This window comes from Anastrepha ludens, chromosome 5 (assembly GCF_028408465.1).
Source record: "Anastrepha ludens isolate Willacy chromosome 5, idAnaLude1.1, whole genome shotgun sequence".
Lineage (NCBI taxonomy): Eukaryota > Metazoa > Arthropoda > Insecta > Diptera > Tephritidae > Anastrepha > Anastrepha ludens.
Window position 1 is genome coordinate 117647328 of NC_071501.1, and position 23067 is coordinate 117670394.

General features: G+C 34.5%; 1 protein-coding gene across 4 annotated transcripts in view; it reads left to right on the forward strand.

Moving 5' to 3' along the window:
* Positions 1-4848: 4848 nt before the first annotated feature.
* The window catches only part of LOC128865138 (vitellogenin-like), a 172053-nt gene continuing 153834 nt past the window's right edge, over positions 4849-23067 (forward strand). Inside the window, exon 1 of one of the 4 annotated variants that reach the window (XM_054105155.1) lies at positions 4849-6316. The gene's annotated coding sequence lies outside the window, so the exon portion shown is untranslated. The remainder of the gene's footprint in view (positions 6317-23067) is intronic. The other 3 variants (XM_054105154.1, XM_054105157.1, XM_054105158.1) reach the window with 3 other exon arrangements.

Here is a 23067-nt window from a genome sequence, read left to right on the forward strand (position 1 = left end):
CAATTTGAACCATGGAAAGATACACAATCGAGCAACGCGAGCAATTTAATCGTCCAAATGTGCGTACAATCGGAAAAACTGTGCAAAAGTTTGAGCAAACCGAGTCTGTAGGAGATGTGAAAACACCGGTGCATGCTCGTACAGCTCGTACTGCAGAAAATATTGCTGCTGTTCGCGATAGTGTGGTTGAAGAGCCGTCCACCTCAACTCGTCGTCGTGCACAACAATTGCACCTCTCACGCTCGTCGTTGATGAACATTATGCATAAAGACTTGCATTCACACGCTTACAAGGTGCAATTAACTCAAGAACTAAAGCCTCTTCACCATTTCAAGCGTCGTCAATGGTCAGAATGGTGGCAGGAAATGGAAACAGTGAATGACCAATTTTCGAAGAAAACATTTTCAGTGATGAGGCACATTTTCACCTCAGTGGATTCGTCAATAAGCAGAATTTCCGCATTTGGGCGAATGATAATCCAAGAGTGATTGGCGAAAAACCAATGCACCCACAAAGAGTGACTGTTTGGTGCGGTTTATGGGCCGGCGGCATCATTGGGCCGATTTTTTTCCAAATTTAGACCGGTCAGTCAGTTAGTGTGAATAGTGTTCGCTATCGTGAGATGATAACGAACTTTTTATGGCCCGCATTGGAATATATGGATGTGGACGATATGTGGTTTCAACAGGACGGACGAAAAATTTGATGGCCGAATAATCTCACGTCGCGGCGATGTCAATTGGCCGCCAAGATCATGTGATTTGACACCGTTGGACTTCTTTCTTTGGGGTTATTTGAAAGAAAAGGTGTACATCGATAAGCCAGCAACAATTCAAGAGCTAAAGGATGAGATAATTTGGCTCATTAATGGCATAGAACCTCAATTATGCCTCAGCGTCATCGAAAATTCGGACCATCGGACGGGGTGTGCCGCCGAGGCCGCGGCGGACATTTGGCCGATATTTTGTTCCACACGTTGTTGGGCCATACCAATATTTTCATGATAAAGAGAAATGAAAATAATTTCTTAAAAAAATTGTACTTTATTCAAAATCAATACCGGCCCCTAAAACTTAACCACCCTTTGGATATGAAACTATTTCCATTGGGCGGTCTTTGGAGGTGTGCCGCCGAGGCCGCGGCGGCCATTTGGCCAATCTTTTGTTCAACGCGTAATTGAGCTATACCAATATTATCATAATAAGGACAATAATTTCTTAAAAAGATTGTATTTTATTCAAAATCAATACCGGCCCTTAAAACTTAACCACCCTTTAGAATACACGATTGGGCCTTTCGAATTCGCCGTGTCGTAAGTGCCCATGAATAAGAAAGCAAAAGGAAGGGGAATTAGTTGTTTGCGTAGAGTAGAGTAGGCGAAAGCAATGGAAACAACCAAACACGGCGACTTCCGCATAAAAACGCAAACAAACTGCATTTTGAGGCTTTATATTCATTTGTGCTCTCACAATTTAGCACACGGCACTTCGTTTTCATTACTTTGATTAGTTTAAATCTCACAAATCAAAATACTATCAAGCCATTCACTGAATTTTCACAAACATGTAAATTCTCCTACATTTGATTGTTTTGTATTGCGAAGCGAGCTGACCTCAGACTTGTCAAAATCGCGAAACGAATAAAGTAGTTGTTTTTTTAATGGTGCCACCTTAGATACTCAATTCGGCTTGGCTGTTAGCCCAGAATGAAACAAGGCGAATTCAATCTTTGTTTTCGCCTTTCCCAACACGTTGCTTTGACAATCAAACGTACAAAGCATTGTTGTTGGTCTAGTACCACCACCTTTAATGAATGGTCTTTGGTGTATACCTATCTACTAACACAAATATACGTATATGTGTGTATGTAGTCCCATAAGGGGTTAAGTCGTTTGTTCCCATTGCATGAGTCGTCCTTAGGATTGACTTTGACTACTTATGAGCTCAAATACAGGGCTTAGATAAGCGCAATGCATTTACATTTATACCCAAGTCCATAGCCTCTACGAAGCCAATACCGTTAATGTGTAATGAAGATTCACATCCTGCGCGAGGGGACCCAGCCATTTTAACTCCCGATCAAATGACAAATAGAGGAACAATTGAGTTAAAATAAACCACTACGGGTATAGACGTGAAGTGTTGTTAAACTGCAGTATTGGAATTTGTAGTTACAGTCAAGCTGCACTGAGAGCCCCTGCCAACCCACGGTGCGCTTCGAAATTAGTCAGTGAATGTAAGACAAAACTGGCCAATGTTGCAAAACACAACAAAGTTTGCCTTATTTGGGTGTCTGGAGATTGTGGTTATGTAGGGAACGAGTTGGCTGGCAAACTGGCTAACGATGCAGAGCCTAGGCCCTTAACTCTTTTTAGGTGTTAATTCTGCATCAATTCAACTATAGACTGACGACTTCATAAGAAGGCATTGCTCAGAGTTGGACTCCTGCAGAGTAGCCAAGTGCTTTATGAAGGAATCAAATAGGAAATAAGCGAACTTTCTCGTAAAACTTAATAGGTAGGACCGGAGGATACTGGTGAGTGTAATCACAGGCCCCAATGCCTGTGGTCAGCATATGGCTATTATGGGAATCATTGGCAACCAAATGTGCTATGAATAAGGTTCATACTCTTCCTCTTCATTTTGTACTGCTGCAATTTGGTTCAATCGGTAACTTTTTTCTTATACTTGCTTTGCAAGGAAATCCTATGGCACGCAGACAGTAATTGTTAATGATAATCGTCGGCAAACTCTTCATTAAATTTTTGATAGAAATAATTTCCTGCGGCTTCACATTTATTTGAAATAAAAAACTAAAACACAACTCGTTTGCTTAAAATGAGATAGCGATATGAATTTTCGCGTTAACCGTTAAATTTGCTTTACAGCTCATCTAATTTCCAAACCAAAAGCAATGGGTGTGTGGATATTTTAAGTATCTACACAAAGGCGATGCTAGAGAACGTGAATTCACATTCACATGCTAAGCACAGGGTGTATCTTCGACATTAAATTCATCAGAATTTGGAATAAAAAACCTAATATACAAAAAAGTGGCAACAATATAGTAACAGGATAGCCACAAATTTGAGTTCGCAAATTTTGTAAACAAAGGTAATTAAGATAAAATATGGAGTTAACCAAATGAAGGTACTTAAATCATTTTTTTTTTCAATATGAAAGATTGCGAATTGTATCATACATTTTTTATTAGCAAGAAAAACGATTGCATGAAAATTTGAAATATCGAAAAATTATTGTATAATGAAAAAGCACATAAAAGGATTTATACAGGATCTATAATAGCATTTATTTTACTTCGTTCATGGTGCAAAATTTTTAACTAAAAATAAATTGCACCTAATTCTTCTTTTACACAAGTTTTTTTTGGAATTTAACTTTATACAGGTTAGATATGCTCCCCAAAAAATTCGTGTAAAACGAGAATTAGATGAAAACGCTATCCAAAACATATTGTTAGAGTTCACTTAAGGGGATAGTTACCTGCAAACGGCCATATTTTCCCTGATTTACACTAAAATTATTTAAAATGAAGAAGTCAATATAATTTTTTCAAAATTGGCATACAGTTTATTTATATTGTACATTAAAATAATATATATTTTTTCTTTATTTTAATCATTGAAAATGGCGGATGTACACTCAATTCTTCCAGGAAGGTCGCAGCGGGGCTTCTCAATCGGCGGGCATTGTAGCATCGGCGCCAGAGACCTGAATACAAAAAACCAAGATCTTTTTTTGTTCTTCATGTCATAATTTCTATATGAATTAAACAAAAATGGAGGAAAAAAATCGCGGAATAAAATGCTTCAAAAACAAAAAAAATTAATTTTCGGACGAATTTTTCTACTATTTTTGTTCGAAAAAATTATTTTTTCGAAAATTTTTCCATTCACATAGAAAGTAATATCATAAAAAAGATGTGCGCAAAATTTCAGAGAGAGCACTCAATAAGTTTTCGAGTTATCGTGTACGCCAATTCGAAAAATTTGGTTTTGGGAAAAACGCGTCTGAAGTTTGAATACAACGTAACTATACCACTCCCAGCGCTCGAACGCAAAGAATAGAGTCGTCACGGTTGACGATCTATAATAAAGGGTGGTTAAGTTTCAAGGACCGGTGTTGATTGTGAATAAAATACAATTTTTTTAGGAGATTATAGTCATTTTTCTTTATTATGATAATATTGGTATGGCTGAATTAAGTATGGATCAAAATATCGGCCAAATGGCTGCCGCGGCCTCGGCGGGACACCTCCATCCGATGGTCGAAATTTTCGATGACGCTGAGTCATAATTGAGGCTCTGTGCCGTTAATGTGCCGAATTATCTCATCCTTTAGATCTGGAATTGTTACTGGCTTATCGACGTACACATTTTCTTTCAAATAACCCCAAAGAAAGAAGTCCAACGGTGTCGTTGACGTTAGGTGTGGTCCACATTCAACATCGGCCCATGAAATTTAACCACCCTATATAAGAAATGCTGAAATTTACGTTCTAAAAGTGTTTTGACATATTTTTAAAGGATTATATAAACATTGTAGGAAAAAAAAATTGTGTTTCGAAATTTTACAGGTATCTGTCCCCTTAAATAATTCTTTCTTTTATAACTTTTTATTATTTTATAACTTTAATTAAATTAATTAAAATTAATTATATATTTCGCATTACTCTATGTAACTTAATTTTACCTCATATATAAATGCACCCCAAATTCAAGTCACATCCGGCAGCCTTAACCGCAGATTGCAACACTGCCATTTGACAGCTGTACCAAAGTGCGCCCATTCACAATAACCGTTTTCCGCTCAGCGTTGCATCCTGTCGCGATTCATAATAAAAACTTTTAGGCCAAAAAATAGAAGTTTATTAAATAAAATGCAATTAATTATGCAATTCAAACACCTGGATCTCTAATATAAAGTTTTTTGAAATATATAGCCTTTTCCCCCAACATCTTTTCCTAGAAACATTCAGTTAAAAAAAAATATTGTGCATTGCCCAGCTTAGATCCGCTTTCAAAATGATACCTGAAAGAAACAGTTTATATTCGTCCGACGAGCGACACGGACGCAATAATAAAGTGCAACAAATACGCGACGGTAACATTTGAGTGAAGTCGTGAAAAGTGGTGGTAGTAAATTGATGAAAATTATGCTCTCCCACTTCTATTGAAAAAAATTGAATATAAATGAAATTAGAAAACATATTAAGCAAATGAAAAGTGGGAAATTCGCAGTGCAAAGTGCAGTAGAAAGTGTGCAATTGCCAATTGAGTTTGTGGTTGTACAAGAAAAAATCACAAATCGGTGAGAAAGGCGAAGGAGTGAAAGAAAAGTGTACGCAAAACAAGAATTTTTTGTGTACTCCACAAGCGAGCGCGAGCGTACGAAGCAGCGGCGAAGAAGTCTGCCATCGCGCCGTCACAGAAAATCAAAGTGAAAAAGGAAAACGAGCGAAAAATAGTGAAGTAGGAAGGAAAATCCTTAAACAAAAATCAGGAAAATTTGTATTTTGAGCGAAAAAACACAATAGTGTAAAATTTACGTTTTTGCATGTGTCAATGTGTGTGTGTATGTTGTAGGTATATATGCATGTATTTATGTGAAAATTTCGAAAAGTGAAAAGTGCATGCATTGCATTGCATTCCAATGTGCCAGCTAAGTACAACAACAACAAATACAACCGACCAACCAACCAAAAATTTGTGCAGTTGTATAAAGAGTGGTGCTTTAAGTGTTGGGCAAAAAAAGTAGCCGTTGAAGTGGTAAGCATACAAACAAGCGCTAAAGTAAAGCTCATGGCATGAAAAATTTTAATATTAAATAAAATATTCACAAAATTGAGAGAGAGATAAAAGGAATACAAAAAAAAAATAGAAAAGAAGAAATAGCGTTTGGGGTTTTGTCTGCACTGCTTCAGTTCAGCTACACTCATATAAGTGTATCCGTTTGTGAATGTGTATGTGTTTGTGTGCGTGAACGGATTATTGGATTATTACCTGTTTCGCTTCTTCTGTCAGTGCTGTTTGCAGCGACAGCGAAACTCGTCGACGTCGACGCCAACGACAACGGCTACGTCGCCGTACACCGTCATTTGGCCAGCACAGCGACCTGACATTTTTTCGGCTTTGCTTTACGGATTATTCGTCGCCGCTTGCCGCAACCATAGTTGGTTCATACCACCGATTTGCCCACAAAATATGCAGCAGAAGCACCAGCATCGCCAGCTTCATCAACATTAAAGCATTAATGGTATGGCAGAGACAGCTAACGACCGCATCGCCACATTAAATGTAAATATTATTTTTTGTCTTAACATTTTTTCAAGTGTTTAGGTGCATAGATATGTATGTTGGTTTGTTGGTTGGTACTCAACTAACCTGTCCAATTACATGCCATTTTTATGTTTTTTATGCCCTAATGAGTTGCCAACATATTTCACTGACTGTCGCATAGGCAGACTTGGTGTGTTTTCGAGTGTGGAAAAAATGCACAAGAAAATGCGGTTCCAGGCTTATTGGAATGAAATACTAAATGGCTGCCTTAAAATTTGATCAAATTTGCAAGACAGCCGATGAAATATCGGTTTGGATTTGCAAGTGAGCTCGAAATGCTACAATCAAGCAATGAAGCGGTTGAATAAATTTATTTTTTGTTTTTGTTCGCCTAATATTTTACACATTAATAAATTAAACGAGCTCAAGGCTGGCCGATGTTTTTTGTTTTTTTTTTATGAGACAACTGTAGTCAAAGCGGCAACAGTTATAGCTGCTGTTTCGGAAATCAACCACAACTCATTACTATTCTTTCTAGACTTCAGCCAGCATTGAATACATTAATTAAAAGTCAGAGTGAATCGCAAGATTTCATTTAAAAGCATATTCTTGTTCATAGAATTTTTATTTACCAGATAGCACAGCACTAAAATGTGGTTAGGAAAAAAAAATTGGGTTATATATTGCGAAAATATGAATGCAGTTTAGAAAATACTTTGGTCTGAGCTCTATGTTAGGTTAGATTAGCCCGGTTGCTTGTCTCAGACAAGCCTCTTGGTGGCCCCAAGGCTCATTGTTTGAAATGCAGAACACTCACAGATGAGGTGTTGTACCGACTCAATTTGTCTTTTAACTCCACTCTTCCTACAGAAGTTATTGTGAGGTGCGCCCATTATACTGGCCAATAGTGCAGGGAACTGTGAGGATGTTGGTAGTTGATTTGTTGTAGCCAAGCAAACACTTTGTCCATTTAAGATTTAGTTTTGGCCATAGCGCTTTGGAGACCCTGCACTTAGTAGTCGGAGACCATCTTCTATTGGTTTCCGCGTTTACACACAAGTCAATTGCAGTGTGCAGTTCGTTTAGCAGAACCCTTATGTCCTCTGCCATTCGCTGAAGGTCCAGCTCAGTGCCTTTCCTTGCACAGTGCCTTGATGGCAGTTTGAGTATCAACAAAAATGGTAAGTTTTACCGGAAGTAAGCTAGCGAGGCGACCGCCGTAGCCGAATGGGTTGCTGCGTGACTATCATTCGGAATTGACAGAGAGAACGTTGGTTCGAATCTCGGTGAAACACCAAAATTAGGGAAAACATTTTTCTAATAGCGGTCGCCCCTCGGCAGGCAATTGCAAACCTCCGAGTGTATTTCTGCCATGAAAAAACTCTTCATAAAAATATCTGCAGTTCAGAGTCGGCTTCAAACTGTTGGTCCCTCCATTTGTGGAACCACGCCAAGACACACACCAAAAATAGGAGGAGGAGCTCGGCTAAACACCCAAAAAGGGTGTACGCGCCAATTATATATATATAAGCTAGCGCTTAATGCAATGCTAACTGTGGTACCTATAGACATTCGCAGGCAGAATTTCCGCTGCACGTACCGAAATCAGACTGAGAGGCTTGAGCTATAAGCTCAATCTCACATATGGGTACTCAAGCATCCTCAGAAACTCTGAGTTCATCCCCCCGTCGACGGATCAGTGTGTGCCCACGCTTAGTCCAAGCGGAGCTTTCTCCACCCATATTCCATCGAGGGAGGAGTGGACCGGGAGCTACACTTGGGGACAGGGCCTGGTTAACCTGTTCATGGATGGCTCGAAGTTGGATGGTAGGGTTGGAGGAGGAGTATTCTGCAAAGAGATCCCCATCAAACTCAATTTGAGGTTACCTCAGCACCTGCTCCTTAGCTGCCCAGCTCTCGCTGGACTAAGATTCAAACATCTTGGTTCTCACTTCTTTCCTGCGCTGGCTGATATAGCTGGTCTTGATATCAAAAATCTGATGAACTTTATCAGCGGCATAAAGAGGCTTTTCTAGAAGCCAATAATGCATTGTAAAAGTACTACATTTATGAACCGAGCAAATGAGTCATAATTTTTCTACACGATGCATAGCAAAGCAAAATTAGCGAAACCCTGCCGTCAGCAAGGTTTGCGTTGTAAGGATTAAAAAAAATTTAGTCTTTCAGCCTCACACGCCTTCTCCATTAGCTCTTCATAGCTCAGAAGAAGTATTAGTCCCCTCTGCTAGTGCCAACAGGTACCGCCTCGAATACTTTCGGAGTTGCAACGCTTGTTTCCATTCGTACGGCATGACTTAGTCGCTGTTAAATAACAAAATTAGAACAACGAGTAGTTTAAGGTTACAGTTAGAAGGCCGAAAAAAGCGAATTTTCCAGGATTTTTTGTGAGAAAACTTTTAAATTTATTGATCTAAAAATGTGTACACATATTATGTTATCATTCAACTGTATTCAAAGACTTAGTATTAGTAAAAATATTTATTTGGATAGAAGCTACAGCTGATTTCCGAGAGCTTCTCTTAAAAAAGACGTTTTGCGGTGACCACTATATCTCTGAACTGGATCCTCTGAAATTAAAAAAACCAAACAGATTTCGTTAAAGTAATGTTAAATCTAGTAATTAATCGAAGGAATAAGCAAAATAAATTTTTTTGACAAAATGGCGGTTTGTCGAAAAAAATCGATTTTTGACCAAAATTTCGGCCTTAAGGGGGGAAGTCCATGTAGAAGCCTCAAAATCGGTAATTTTTTAAACATGTTTTTAAAGGTGATAAAACACTTATATTATTTTGAAGCCTTGACACACCTTTATTTAACCTTTCGAGAGTACAAAAAAAAAAATTTATTTTTTTTCCAAAATGGCGGTTCAGGATCATTTCTTGTCGGCTGCCTACGGCGCGAGGTCCCAACCTGCTACTCTTAATCTATCGATCTGAAACAAAAAAATTAAATTGTTTTTTTTTTATAACACATTAACGGAAAGGATGAACCTATAAAATTAAAAAAACAAGTAAAAAATAAAAAAACAAGTATAAAATTAATTATAAGCCTTTGAATAATAAAAGTCAGACTTTAGGGCTATTTTATTGACATTTTTAACCCCCAAAAAGTAATTTATCAACGAGAAATAACTGAAATTTTAGGTTTATCCTTCCGATAGTAATGTACAGAAAGGCCTCACCAAACTTCAATCAAATCGATCGATCACTTTTTGAGTTACAACACGAGTAGTTTTTAAAAAAGTCGTTTCGAGATAATTGAGTTTAAGGTCTGAGGTACAGGAGCGCGAGGACCGCTCTCTCCCTAGTTAATGGGCTGTAGAAGCTATAATATTAGGAATTTCCGCATGAAAATTTCTATATATATATATATTTATATTCTTAAGATACTATACTTTCGAAATATCGAAAAGAAAAAAATCGATTTTTTGAAAATTTCACATTGGCCTCCCCCCTTAAATTCTTTATAAAAAAAAACATATATTTATCGGTGAGAAAAAATCTTTGATTAATTACTTAAACATATATTTAAGAAGCTCGTGTTAAAATTTGAAACCAAAGGGCTTAGCCGTTTTCAAATAATTTTGGTCACTGACTTTGAACACCATTTTGAGAAAAATGCGCTGCCGGTCGTGTACTTTGAAGCACTCTGAAATGCCTTTTCAAATTTGCGTGTAACTTCGAAAATATTCAAAGGAACGATAATACATTTTCTGTGTGCATTCTTAAATTAAGAGAAGAAAAAAAACAAAAATCGCTTGTTTGAAAATTCGAGCTTAATATAACCCCTTAATACAAAACAAGTCTTTATTCAACACTATTAACTTAAAACTAAATTCTAAACATAAAAATCCAAAGCTTATTGCATAAAAAAATATCAAATTGTGTAACAGTAAAATAGTTTGAGAGTATCACGCCACTTAGCAGCACACTTGCATTGGCATGCCGCTACCCAACAATACTTTAAAGGAGAATACTAATTTGTTGTAAGTTAAACCGTTTGAATTAGTTCCCCTACATACACATTTAAATTATATGAGTACTGCTTTGCTTTAAGATTAACATTGTCAGCAACATCTCTATCTCAATAACATAGTTGTTTTTACATGGCACTTACGTACATATATATATGTATGTATGTACTTCAAGGGTGATAGAATACTCAATTCGCATTGTATCCACTTCCGCATATATAACTTCGGCGAAGTTGCTGCAGCTTTAATCACTTTTGCTGTCTCTGTTCATGCTTTTGGGCTATTCAATATTAATTTCACGTTGAGGAACTTATAAAGTGCGGTTTTTAATCCTCAACTGTTTTGCTGTTTGATGGCAAAAAGTGTTTTGCGCACACTGCACTAAATTTTAAAAAACATTGAGCATTTCACTACCACTATTCATTTAAAGGAAATTCATTAGCGAAAATTCGTAAGTTCTTCGATTTAGTGAAATTCGATTGATGGTAAGGAAGATGCTACCTTGGATTTAAGGAATTTTCCGCGAGTGCTTCGATAGCAAGTAAGCGCAATTCTCTTATACCTACATCGAGACACGAGTGCGACAGAAGACACTTTGTTTTTTCTTCGTTTGCTTTCAGATTCATTTGCCTCGCTCCCTAAATTCAGCTAAATAAATGAAAAGTTGTTTATGATAGAAACATTGCCTACATCTTTCGGCTTGGGTACTAAACTTGATTTATATTCTCTACTTTTCAATCGGGCAAATCTACCTTTTTAACTAATTTCTCGGTTACCTTAAAGAGCCAAAATTTAGATTTAAAGACCACTTTTTTAATTTCTTACTCTTGCCTAGGCAAATAATTAAATTCAACAAATTTAATAAATTAAATTTTTTTTTCTTCAGTAATAAAATCCTTTTGATGTTTCAAAATGACCCGTAAGAAACCTTTGACGCAAGAAAAAAGGATGACTTAAACCAATTTTTTTTTTTTCAAAAATACAATTTTTTGATATTTCAAAATGACCCGGAGCAGTTTTCCACAGCTTTTGACGCAGCGAAAAGGATGAATGAAACATAATTTTTCTTATAAATTTCTTTTTTTTCAAGAATAAAATCTTTCTGATGTGTAATAATGACCCATGGGAGACCTTTGACGCAAAAAAATGGGGTGACTTAAACCAATGTTTTTTCGTTAGCGTCGTTTCAAGTCGTTAGCTATAATAGAAATATGTTAAATTCACGTCCAAAGTCGGACCGGGTGCCCAATGGAGGGTTAAATAAAATGAATAAATAAAAATATTGCGTTTGATTTTTTTCAAACATGCAGAAATTTATAAGAACTTCGTGGTTGTAATTCGTCTCAAACATCGTATATCGGTGTAAATGAGTATCGTTTCGCAATAAATCTGGAAGACCAAATACTGAATACGGTATGGAACATTGAATGTCGGTTGTTCAAACAGGCATTTCGCCAAAATATTTTCACCTGATAATAAATTTGCCAAAAAAAAAATCGATATCCGCTAAAAACCTCTACAAATTTCTTTAGATATTCTGGGGTCTCAAGCCATGTGTCATACTTTGGATGTACAACTTAGTGGTTCTGCCTATTTTAACATATGGTTTGGTGGATATCTCTTCAGAAGGGCTACAACACCACTAAATTAGAGAGAGTGCAGAGAACTGCATGTGTGGGCATCACTGGTGCTTGTAGAACATGTCCCACTGCTGCGCTCAACGTTATTCTGCACCTACTTCCTGTGAATCTGCAGGTTAAATCCATTGCTGCTCAGAGCGCTATCAGGTTGAAGGAGCTTGGTCTCTGGATACCATTTCCTGTAGGACATAGTACCATCTTGAAGCACATCTCGCCTTCCTTCTCTGTTCTTCGCACTGATCTCTCCATCCGCAAACTGTGATTTGAGGGTTGTGCTAGGGCTATCTTTCCGAGCAGGCAAGACTGGAAGGAGGGGAGAGTCGGCACGGATATAGGTACCTTTGTTTTCACTGACGGATCCAAGATGGAATCTGGAGTGGGAGCGGGGGTTTACTCTAAATCAGCCAGCATTTCGGTGTCCTTTAAACTGCCGGAAACGAGCAGCGTTTTTTAAGCAGAGGTCTTCGCGATCCTGCAGGCATGCACAATGTTTCGGGATCGCTGTTGGGAGGGAAGCATTAATATTTTTTCCGATAGTCAAGCTGCAATCAAGGCACTGTCGTCGCTGTATTGCAGCTCTCTTCTCGTGAACTCCTGTAAGGAAGAACTTAAACGTCTCGAGCGTGCAGGAAACATTTCCCTTATCTGGGTTCGTGGGCACTGGATTGTAGAGGGAAATGAAATAGCCGACGAGCTTGCCAGGAGGGGATCAACAGAACCGGTTTCAGCTGTACCCAACTTCTTTCTAAGAAAAGCGCAAGACAGATGGAGGTCTGTCTCATCGTGTGCTATTTCGAAAACACTATGGCCTCAATACGATATAAACAGTGTGCTTAAGGTAATGGGAATCCCCGCCGTTCAATTCCCAAACTCATTGCGGTGTTCACTGGTCATTGGGTGATCGGTACTCATGCGGAGAAGCTTAGAATTCCCTATAACCCCTATTGCAGAAGCTGTGGGGATCCTGCACAGAAAGATACTGGTGAACACTTTCTCTGCAAATGTCCGGCTCTGATGGCTAGGCGCTTGAGATTCCTTAGCGTGCCCTTTGGGGATGACTTGAAGAAATTCTCCACCCTAGATCCCTTTTCTCTCCTCCACTACATCAATTGCACGGGATGGCTGTAGAAGGTTTTCTCTTCCCAATAATTTTTCTTTGCACAGGTAATGGTCCACATTATGGTATCAAAATGGCACGAAAGTGCTACTTGAAGTGTGCCTGTGGCACTCTTGCCATATTACCTACCTACCTACCTACCTACCTGGACCCATTTGGTAGGCTCATGCGCTCCAAGCAGCAGTTTTCTTTCAAGCAGGAAAATTTTGAGGCCCATTTTCTCTTTACAGCGAAACTGCGCTCACATTCTTTCGAAAAAGGACCCCACTTTAGGTTTGCTTAATTTATTTTTTCTTTTAATAATTTCTTGTTTACTCTAAACTTCTTTAAAAGGCGCAAAAATTTGGAAATTATTTTTTTTTTTTTTTCAATTTCTTAATGCACCGCCCGCTTACTCTTAGCTCGCAGGGTCCAAAATCTCAACAGCAAGCGCACTTTTTTGGCTTTAAAATTATCATTATTAACAATGCATCTTCACATTTTATTCAATTCTGCCTGGTTTGAATTTCAGTTCGATGCAATTCATTCTCAATTCCTTCCTTTTCTTTCTCCACTGTGCCAGCGCTCAGGATATGATTGACGTTCCTTCACAGAATTTCTAACGAGTTTCGCGTGATTTCATCGTATTTTTTTGTATTTACGGTATGTGAAAACTTCGTTCTCTGCGTCATTAGCAACATTATTTGACAAGCAGCAATAATAATAATAGACTTGCCAAAAACAACAAAACCAAAACAAAAAAAACAAAAAATCAAATATGAAAAATATAAAAACATAATTGAATGCACAAATTGTTGGCGTTGCATGCAGCGTACACGTACTTACGAGTAAGCACACCAAAAGCAAGTACATAAATACTTTGCCGACATTACCGCCTGCCATTACCATTACTTCCAGTTGGTGGTGCTCAGCTCATTTGCAATGGGGTCAAGGTAGCCGCGAATGGTGAGCAAAGCGCCTTAACGTTACGCTTTTGCTTTGCTTCACTTTGCATGTTGCAACTGTTTATTTGGCTATTTTTTTATTGTTCTTGTGCGAATGTGTGTGTGTGTGTGTGTATGGGTTTTTATTGTTCAACGCTTTTGTATTATTGTCAATGATATTGTTGCCTTAATGCACCCATAATATGGCGAGTGCACGTGAGGAAATACCACCACCACCTGCCGCACGGCAAAAGGAAAAAACAAACAAAATCAAATCAAAAAAGACATGCATACCCATGCACGTACATGCACATATACTTACATACATGTTTACATACTTACATGTACAAGAAGCAGTCATTTGTGAAAAAGCTTAGAATCATGCGAAAGTGCGCGTACTGGAACCAACAGACAGGCGTCATTTGAAATGAATTTTTGTAGGCTGTACATTCACACATGCATACGTATGTGGATACAGTGGCATGCGTTTTTATAGAGTCACACACCTCAGAAAGTTTTAAGTGCCTTTCAACCGCCCAAAAGTCAAAGCTACACCATTGAGTGTGCCTGAAAACGGTTGAATGACCTAATTTATTAAATTTTTTTTTGTCTATATTTTAGCATTCATTCTCTTATTTGTTTTAGTTAATTTTTTATAAAATAATAGTACATTTGACAAGGTGGCGCAAAATAAATCACCCTATCGCCAGATTTATAAATTTTTACAAATAGCGTCGTACGTCAATCATATTTGACACCTGTGAACTAGACAACCAACTCCAGTGCTAGAGCTTTGAAAGATCAAAATAAGGATTTACCCCCACCTCAAAATCATTTATTTTTTGATTAAGTAAAAAAAAGTTATTCAAAAACAAAATGGATGATTAATTTTGCGCCATGTTATATAATATATACATAAATAAAAGTTCCAAACTTTGCACAAAATTAAAAAAAAAAAAATTTTAAATAAAAAAGCCTCAAAATTTCAACTTTCTAATAAGAATCGTTAAAAAAACTTCTGGGTATGCAGGGTATGGGCTTTACTTATTCAATTTTACTTAAATTCATTTTACTTTTTTAAAGTGTAACTTTGAAGTCGCTCAAAAACTTCATTAATTTTTAACAGCTTTTTTCACAAATGAAAAACTCGCTGCTATTTTCGAAATAAATTTGCACTGTGGCAAGCCTCTTTATGGTGAAATGCCAAAATATACTGATACAAATCAGCTATCACCGTCAAATGTCAAATTGACTGTCGCAAGAACAAGTCAAAAAACAAATGCTCTCTAAAAAAACACCCCATACATACATATTATATGGATGCACATGCCAACTCTCGGGTAGACGTGACGCCAAAGCGGTTTTTTCCTCAAAATATATGTTTGTTTTATTTTTAAACATAAAAGCAGGAGTTTTTTCTATCCACAGTTAATTTATCCCTTAAAATCTGTCATTAATTGCTTTAAAACATTTTTTTTGCATATGAAAGCTACAATTATTTTTATTTTTTTCTGTATTTCTTTTTTATTGTTTTTTTCTGTAATGTAAAAAAAATTCAAAACTAACAAACATTTTTTTTTTATTAAAAATATTTTTTTTTTCAAAATTAAAATAACTTTTGTTTTTTGGAATATGAAAAATTAAATTTATTTTTTGGAATATTGAAAAAATTATAAATACTTTTTTTAATTTCAATGGTAAAAATATTTTCTTTCAACAGCAAATTTACAATTAAAATGCGGCAATATTGGCAATTAACATTAACATTTTCGGTTTTACATTTAGTAGTAAAAGGTTTTTTAATAAGAGGTGTTATTTTGCTATTCAAAGAAAAATGCGATTTTTTAATATATATAATCGGATGTTTATTTCATTATAAAGAGGAAGGTATGCCGTTAATAGTGGAAAAGAGCAATGGTTTCGTTGCTTGTGTGGCACATAGCGCCGTCTTGTTGAAAATAAACTTTGTCCAGATCAATACCATCCAATTCCGGCCATAAAAAACCGTTAATCATCTCTCGATAGCGCAACCCATTCACCTACAACACCTGTTATTGGAAAATCCTTTAGTAGGGTTGTCGGCTCATTTTAGTGCAATTTTTTACAAATATGAAAACTAGTTATTTTCGCTAGATATGTATAATTTATTTGACCAAAATAAAAGCTGAAAAAAATAAATTTTACGAAACAAATTTTGCTACTCAAAATCAGTATTTTGGACTTTTCATTTTTTTGTTTTTTTTTTTTGCATTATTAAAAATATGATTTTTTTCTTCTTTTTGTGTGAACAAGGTACAATTATTTTTTGTTTCCAACAAATCTACCTCTCTCAATTTTCCGTATTTATTTATTTTTTTTTTTCAATTTGAAAAATTATTTATTTTCCTGTGTAAAATTTAAAATTTTTACAAAGATGAAAACTAATTATTTTCGCAAGATATGTATAATTTATTTTCCCAAAATAATTAAAATTAAATAAAAAAAAAAATTCGAAACAAATTTGCCTCCAGTTTTTTAATTTTCCATTTTGAAATATGGAAAATATGAATTTTTTTGTTTATGTGAAAAAGTTAAATTATTTTTTATCCCCTACTAATTTACTCCTCTCAGTTTTCCACGTCGTTTTTTTATTTTTTTTTTATTGTATTTATTATTATTATTATTTTTTTTTTTTTTTTTTTTTGAAATATGAAAAATAATTAATGTTAAAATTTAAATTTTTCTCTATTCACAACAAATCGTTTTGTTTTTTTGTTGTTTTGAAATGTGAGACATGAGAATTTGTTATGGTTTGTTTTGGGTGGAAAAGTTGCAATTATTTTCTATCCTCAACAAATTTACTCCTCTCAGTTTTTCCTGAGCTTTTTCTCTTTTCCGTGAAATAAAGTGGAAAATATGAAAAATGATTTCTTTTATGGCTTAAAAACTCAAATTTTTCTCTATTTCCAATAAATTCACTACTGAAAAACTGTAATTAAATTAAATTTATTAAATTGAATAATTAATTTTTATTTTTTTTTGCTTTTTGAAATATGGAAAATATGAAACATAATTGCTTTTTTTTTGTAAAAACTCAAAACTTGTTTATAGTTTCGTTTTGTTTTTGTGTGTCTTTTTTTTATTATTTTTTTGTGTTTTGTGTTTTCTTGTTTTTTTCTTCCTTCTTTCGTTTATTTCTTTATTTTTATAATTTTTTTGTTGTTTTTCTTTTTGTTTGATGTTTTTTCTTACTTTTTGCTGTTTATGTTTTCTTTTTTGTTGTCGTTTTTTTTTCTTATTTTTGATGTTTTTTTTTTTGTTAAATATGGAAAATGTCAAAATAGTTCTTTTTTTCGTACCCGGTTTGTACGAAAATATGTTAAAAGTGTTTAAAAGGCCCTGGAGTGTAACATTCTCAAATATCTACGAAGCCTAATATCCAGTTTGTTGGAAGCCCAATAACCCTGGAAATGCATCGATCCAGTTTACCCAAGTAATATGAATTTATAACCGGACAGGGGCTGTCATTCCAGCAGCATTCCCCTAAATGTATGAGGATATTCAATGCTGTTTCAATAAAATCAGTTACATATACATATTTCGATCTGCAGAATGCTGGGCAGTGACGCTGAATGTACACCCGGATATCCTTAACATTTTCCCGTTACATCCTGTATACTATTACAAATAGCTTTTTACGTCATTCAAAATCGTTATGCCTTGCTTTATTTTTCTGTTTTGCTGATGCGGACAAGAAAGAAACTTAAGTGAAGGAGATAGCGTGTAAATTTATTGTAAAAAAATTGTTTCAATTGGTTTTTGCTATTTTACTTCTAAGCAGAGATGAAGTTTGAATCCGCTAGAAAATATAGAAGAGTTACCGACTGCGCACTCTATGCCTTAAGTTTATCATTTCATAAGCCCTTTGAGAAATGCAGCGATCTGCTCGACAAATGCAACAAAACCCGACTTGTTGCATACTTAGAGTTGGGAATAAATTGAGCGGCGGTTGGTTAAACAAACAGTATACGCAAATTTAAAAACGGTGTATGAAGCAAATATTATTCGTAGACCCCATTGAAGAAACAAGATTAGTATTACCATTTTTTGTTTTTTTGTGAAAAGTGGATTGTGTTGCACAATGTAATTTGACTTTGTATGGATGTACAGTGAAAGGGCGGAAAATCACAAATGCCCCAAAAATGGCAAATCGTTAAAGAAGAAAGTCATTCTGAATTCAAGCTATAAATGGTTTTATGTGTATAAGCTATTAAAATGAAGTCAAGTAAAGAACTTCTTTCACTTACTCATTGTCGTCCTTTTAGAATCTAGTATCACAGCTACATATGTATGTCCATATAATAAAAATATATAAATAAATACATCGTTCAAAAAAATTGAATGTAAACAGAAGCATATTTTAAGAATTAGTTTCATTTGCTCAAAGAAGGTAAAGTAGAGCAACTTCAAGCACTCCAATCGCCGTATATTATATATACAACTATTTACATTTATCCATCTTCGTGTGGTATTTGAAAATGAAGTGCTAAATATTATTGTAGAAGTACTTAGGATTGAATATGAATAAAATTTCTAGCTGTTGCGAAAAAATATATCTATATACATATACTCGTAAATTAGAGGAATAAAAATATGGTGTGTAGAGTAAGGATATACCTTCTGCTTAAATATGAACGAGACGTTATCAATAAAACGGTCCGCGGATGACATATGGCAAAAGTAAATTTTTTGTTTTTTGGTAGGACAAGCTCGAGTGTGTTCTCCGAATTTAACGATGGAAATTCAAGTTGAACAAAGAATTTGTTTGAAATTTTGTTATTCCAACAAAATTTCGGCTTCAGACGCCTTAAAAATGTTGCACAAAACCTATGGGGACTCTGCTCTATCGCGTGCACGTGTTTTCCAGTGGTACAAATCGTTCAAAGAGGGGCGTACATCGGTTGAAAACTTGCCTCATGAACGTCGTCCAGCACCATCAGTAAACGACGAAAACATCGGAAAAGTAAAGGAAATTGTGCCTGAAAATCGCACAAACCGCAAAATCGGTTAACGCTGAATATTATTTAGACGTTTTAAAGCGTTTGCGCGAGAACATTCGTCTTAAAAGGAAGGAATTGTGGGACAACAAGTCATGGTTCTTGCATCACGATAATGCACCATCTCACACATCACGTCTTGTTCGCGATTATTTGAACAAAAATAATGTTAATATCGTTCCGCAAGCACCGTATTCGCCTGATATGGCTCCATGTGACTTTTTCCTGTTTCCCAAGCTCAAGTTGCCGCTCCGTGGAAAACATTTTGAGACAATTGAAGTCATAAAAGAGAGTTCGAAGAACACACTCGAGCTGGACTTGTTTACAGTAGCACAGAAAACAAACTATGTGACATATCACGCTGAAATTTGCCATGTAAGTTTATAACAGTCCTACCAAAAAACCAAAAATTTTTTTTTGCTATATGTTACCCGCGGACCATTTTATTGATAACGTCTCGTTCATATTTGAGCAGGCTATGTTGCCAAATTATGCCATTAATAAAAACAGTTGACATTTTTTCTTTTTTTGCTTATTTTTTGAGTTTCTTATCTTTTTTTTGCTTATTTATTTAGTTATTATTATTTTTATATACATATATTTTAATTTCTTTTGCTTGTATGTATTTTTAATTTAATTTTTTTTTTTTGTGTTTATGCCTAATTTTTTTTATTTTTTACCCTTTTTCCTTCTTTATATATTCTTATTTTTTATATGCATATATATTTTTGTTTTATACTTTTGTATTATATTTTATGTATAAATTGGCAATCAAAATATAATGAGCAAGGACACACTGTTTATGGCTATGTTGCCAAATTTATGCCATCAAATTTTTTCGTTTTTACTTATTTTCGAGTTTTTTAGTTTGTTTTTGTTTATTTATTTAACTTTTATTATTTATATATTGTATTTTTTTTAATTTTGTTTTTCTTGTATATATTTTTCATTTAATTTAATTCTTTTTGTTTATGCCTATGTAAAATTTTTTTTTTTTTTTTTATTTATTTTTTTTTATTATGCTTTTTTCTTTGTTTACCCCTATGTAAAATTTTTTCGTTTTTCATTTTATTTATTTAATTATGTTTTTTCTTTTTTGTTTTGTTTATACAGTGCACTCGCGATAACTCGAACTAATTAAAACAGGCGCTGTTCGATTTATCGAATTTGTTCGACTTATCAATTGAGTGTGCTATGTTAAAAAAACAGTCATCGATATCGATTTTTTTCAATTAAATTTATTTATTTATTTACATATGTATATGAACATGAATATGTTTAAAATAATTAATTCGTTTCAATATTTTTCATCAAATATTTCGCAGTCTTTGTGTCAGTTACACAAAAAAAGTCAGCTTTAACAGAAAAGTAAGGCCGAAAAGAAAGTTGTAATGTGTGTTTGTCTTTTCTTGCCTGCAGCAATGTTGAATATGACTTTTTCACGCAGCAATTGAAGAGTGTTAACCTTTGCGGGGCTTACTTGTTCAGTTGTGGCCCACTGAATTACCTTATTGATAGAGCTAACTGCCTCCTCAGATGATATCCGCTCACATGTCTCAGTTGTGTTGTTAAACTCAGACTCAGAATCACTAGTTTCAATTATTACTTCTGTGTCGGTAAATTCGGCACCATCATTCCATTTGTTAACATCATAAAGCGTAAATTCGACCTGTAAATTATGTTTTTCATGTTATGTTCTTTCAAGATGAGTCCACTTATTGGGTAATTCTTTTTTCTTTGGGACAGAAACCAATTGTATAAAGCGGCTTTCATTTTAGGAAACTCAGAAGCTTTTAAAGTTCTCCTCTTCCCAGGACCCAAAAACGTGTTGATTACTGCTTTTAAAATTGCCTTGTCTTTCCTTTTTATAAGACTTATGGTGGACTTGGCTACCCCATATTCCTTCGCTAGAGAAGTAACACTACATCCACGTTTAATTTTGTTAAGGACTTCAGGCCTCTCTTTTAATGTTAAACACTTCAACCTTTTACGATCCATTACTCACATGCACTGATACACTACAAATGACAAATTTAAAGCAATTTGGTCAATGCAAGATGTTGTTCCCAGAAAACTAACGGGATATTAACGTCGAAATATTCATATGGACAATACACTAGTATACATATAATTTATATACATATACTAATATATTACATATGTATCTATGTACAAAATGTACATGTTTGAAAAGAATGTGTGTACAAATAAATTTGTTTTTTTGTTCGAGTTATAGCGCTTTAATATTGTTCGAGTTACAAACTAGTCAATAGGGAAAAAAATGTGTTCGAGTTAGCACGTCGTTCGACTTAGCGGCTATTCGAGTTACCGCGAGTGCACTGTATATATATATTTTATATAAAAAGGGGCAAACATTTGATGGCATAAATTTGGCAGCATAGCCATATACAACGTATCTTTGCTCATTATATTTTGATTGCCAATTTATATTTAAAAAAAATATAGCTATGTTGGTAAATTTATGCCATACGATTTTTTGTTTGTTTTTGGTTTCTACTTTTTTTATATTTATTTAATTATTATTATTAATAAGTACCTAAATATCTAAAAAAGTGGTATTGCTTGTATATTTTTTTAATTTAATTTATTTTGCTTATGCCTATTTACAGTAAACTTTTTTATTTTTTTTGTTTGTATATATTTTTTTATTTTTAGTTTTTATGTGTTTTTTTTTAATTTTATTTATTGAATTATAATTTTTTTTTTGTACATATATTGTAGTTTTGTTATTTTTATTTGGTTTCTGTTGTTTATGTTCTTTAATTTTAATTGTGTTTCTTAATTTTACTTATTTAATTTTTTTTTTCGTTTGTATATATTTTTATTTTAATTTTTCTTCTTGGTGTTTCTGTACTTGTTTTGTTTTGTGTTTTTTAATTTAATTTTTTTTTTTAATATAATTTTTCTTTTTGGTTTTTTGTTTTGATATATTTTATTTTTTTTTTATTTTGATTTCGTTTTATTTTTTTCTGGTCTTTTTTTGTGTATTTTTAATTTTATTTATTTAAATTTTTTTCTTTTTTGTATATATTTTTATTTTTCTTCCTGTTTTTTCTCTTCTCTTTTGTCTTGTGTGTCTTAATTTTGTTTGGTCTTTTTATTTATATATATTTAATTATAATTTTTCATGTTCTTTTATTGTTAATATATTTGTATGTTATATTTTTTATTATAATTTTTTTATATTTTTTAATTTTTTTTTTCAATTATAGTTTTTTAATTTTATTTATTTTAAATTTTTTTTGGTTTTTTCTATTCTTTGTTTTCTTTGTATGTTTTAGTTTTACTTATTTATATCATTCTTTTTTTATTTATATATATTTTTACTCTTTTTTGTTTTGTTTTGTTTTATCTGCTCTTTGCTTCGTGTTTTTTTAATTATAGAGTGAATGAAAATGTCGGCTCGTTTTCACGGCATTTGGCATCATTCTTACTCTTTAGAACTTTGAACTTAACTTCCCCTTCGTTGTGTTCTCACTTTATGGCACGTCACCTGTATATTTGCACTTTTGGCGACCAAAAATGCCTACGCTGCGAATTCGCAAAAAGTACGAGCAGCAAAAACGAGAAGAAAAAAATCGATAATGTGTCAAATTTGCTGGGCGGGAGAGTTGGCAAGCAGCAGCGCATCAAAGGTAAGCCAAGCCTCTGCGGCCGTAATGTGATTGCGGACAGTGGAGCAGCGGATGGAGGAAAATAACCGAAAGTGCGGCATCTATGCGCGCTGCTAGCGCTGTGAGCCTAGCAAAAATATAATAGCTTTGCAGGCCTAAGCGCATTTGTGTGTGTGTTTGTGTGCTCGCATATATGTTTCGTTGCATTAAGGCTTGCATGAATGAATGAATGCTCATGAAAGGGTTTTGCCATGCGAAAATGCAGAAAATGTCCTAAATGCACACATGCGTGTGTTTGTGTGTGTGTGTGTGCATTTGTAAAAGTTGAAAAAGTGATAAAAAAATTAATGCCTTAAATACTTTCACGCTCATGCATGCCTGCTTGCATGCGTGCGTGCGTGTGCTTTAAGTCTGCATTTATCAT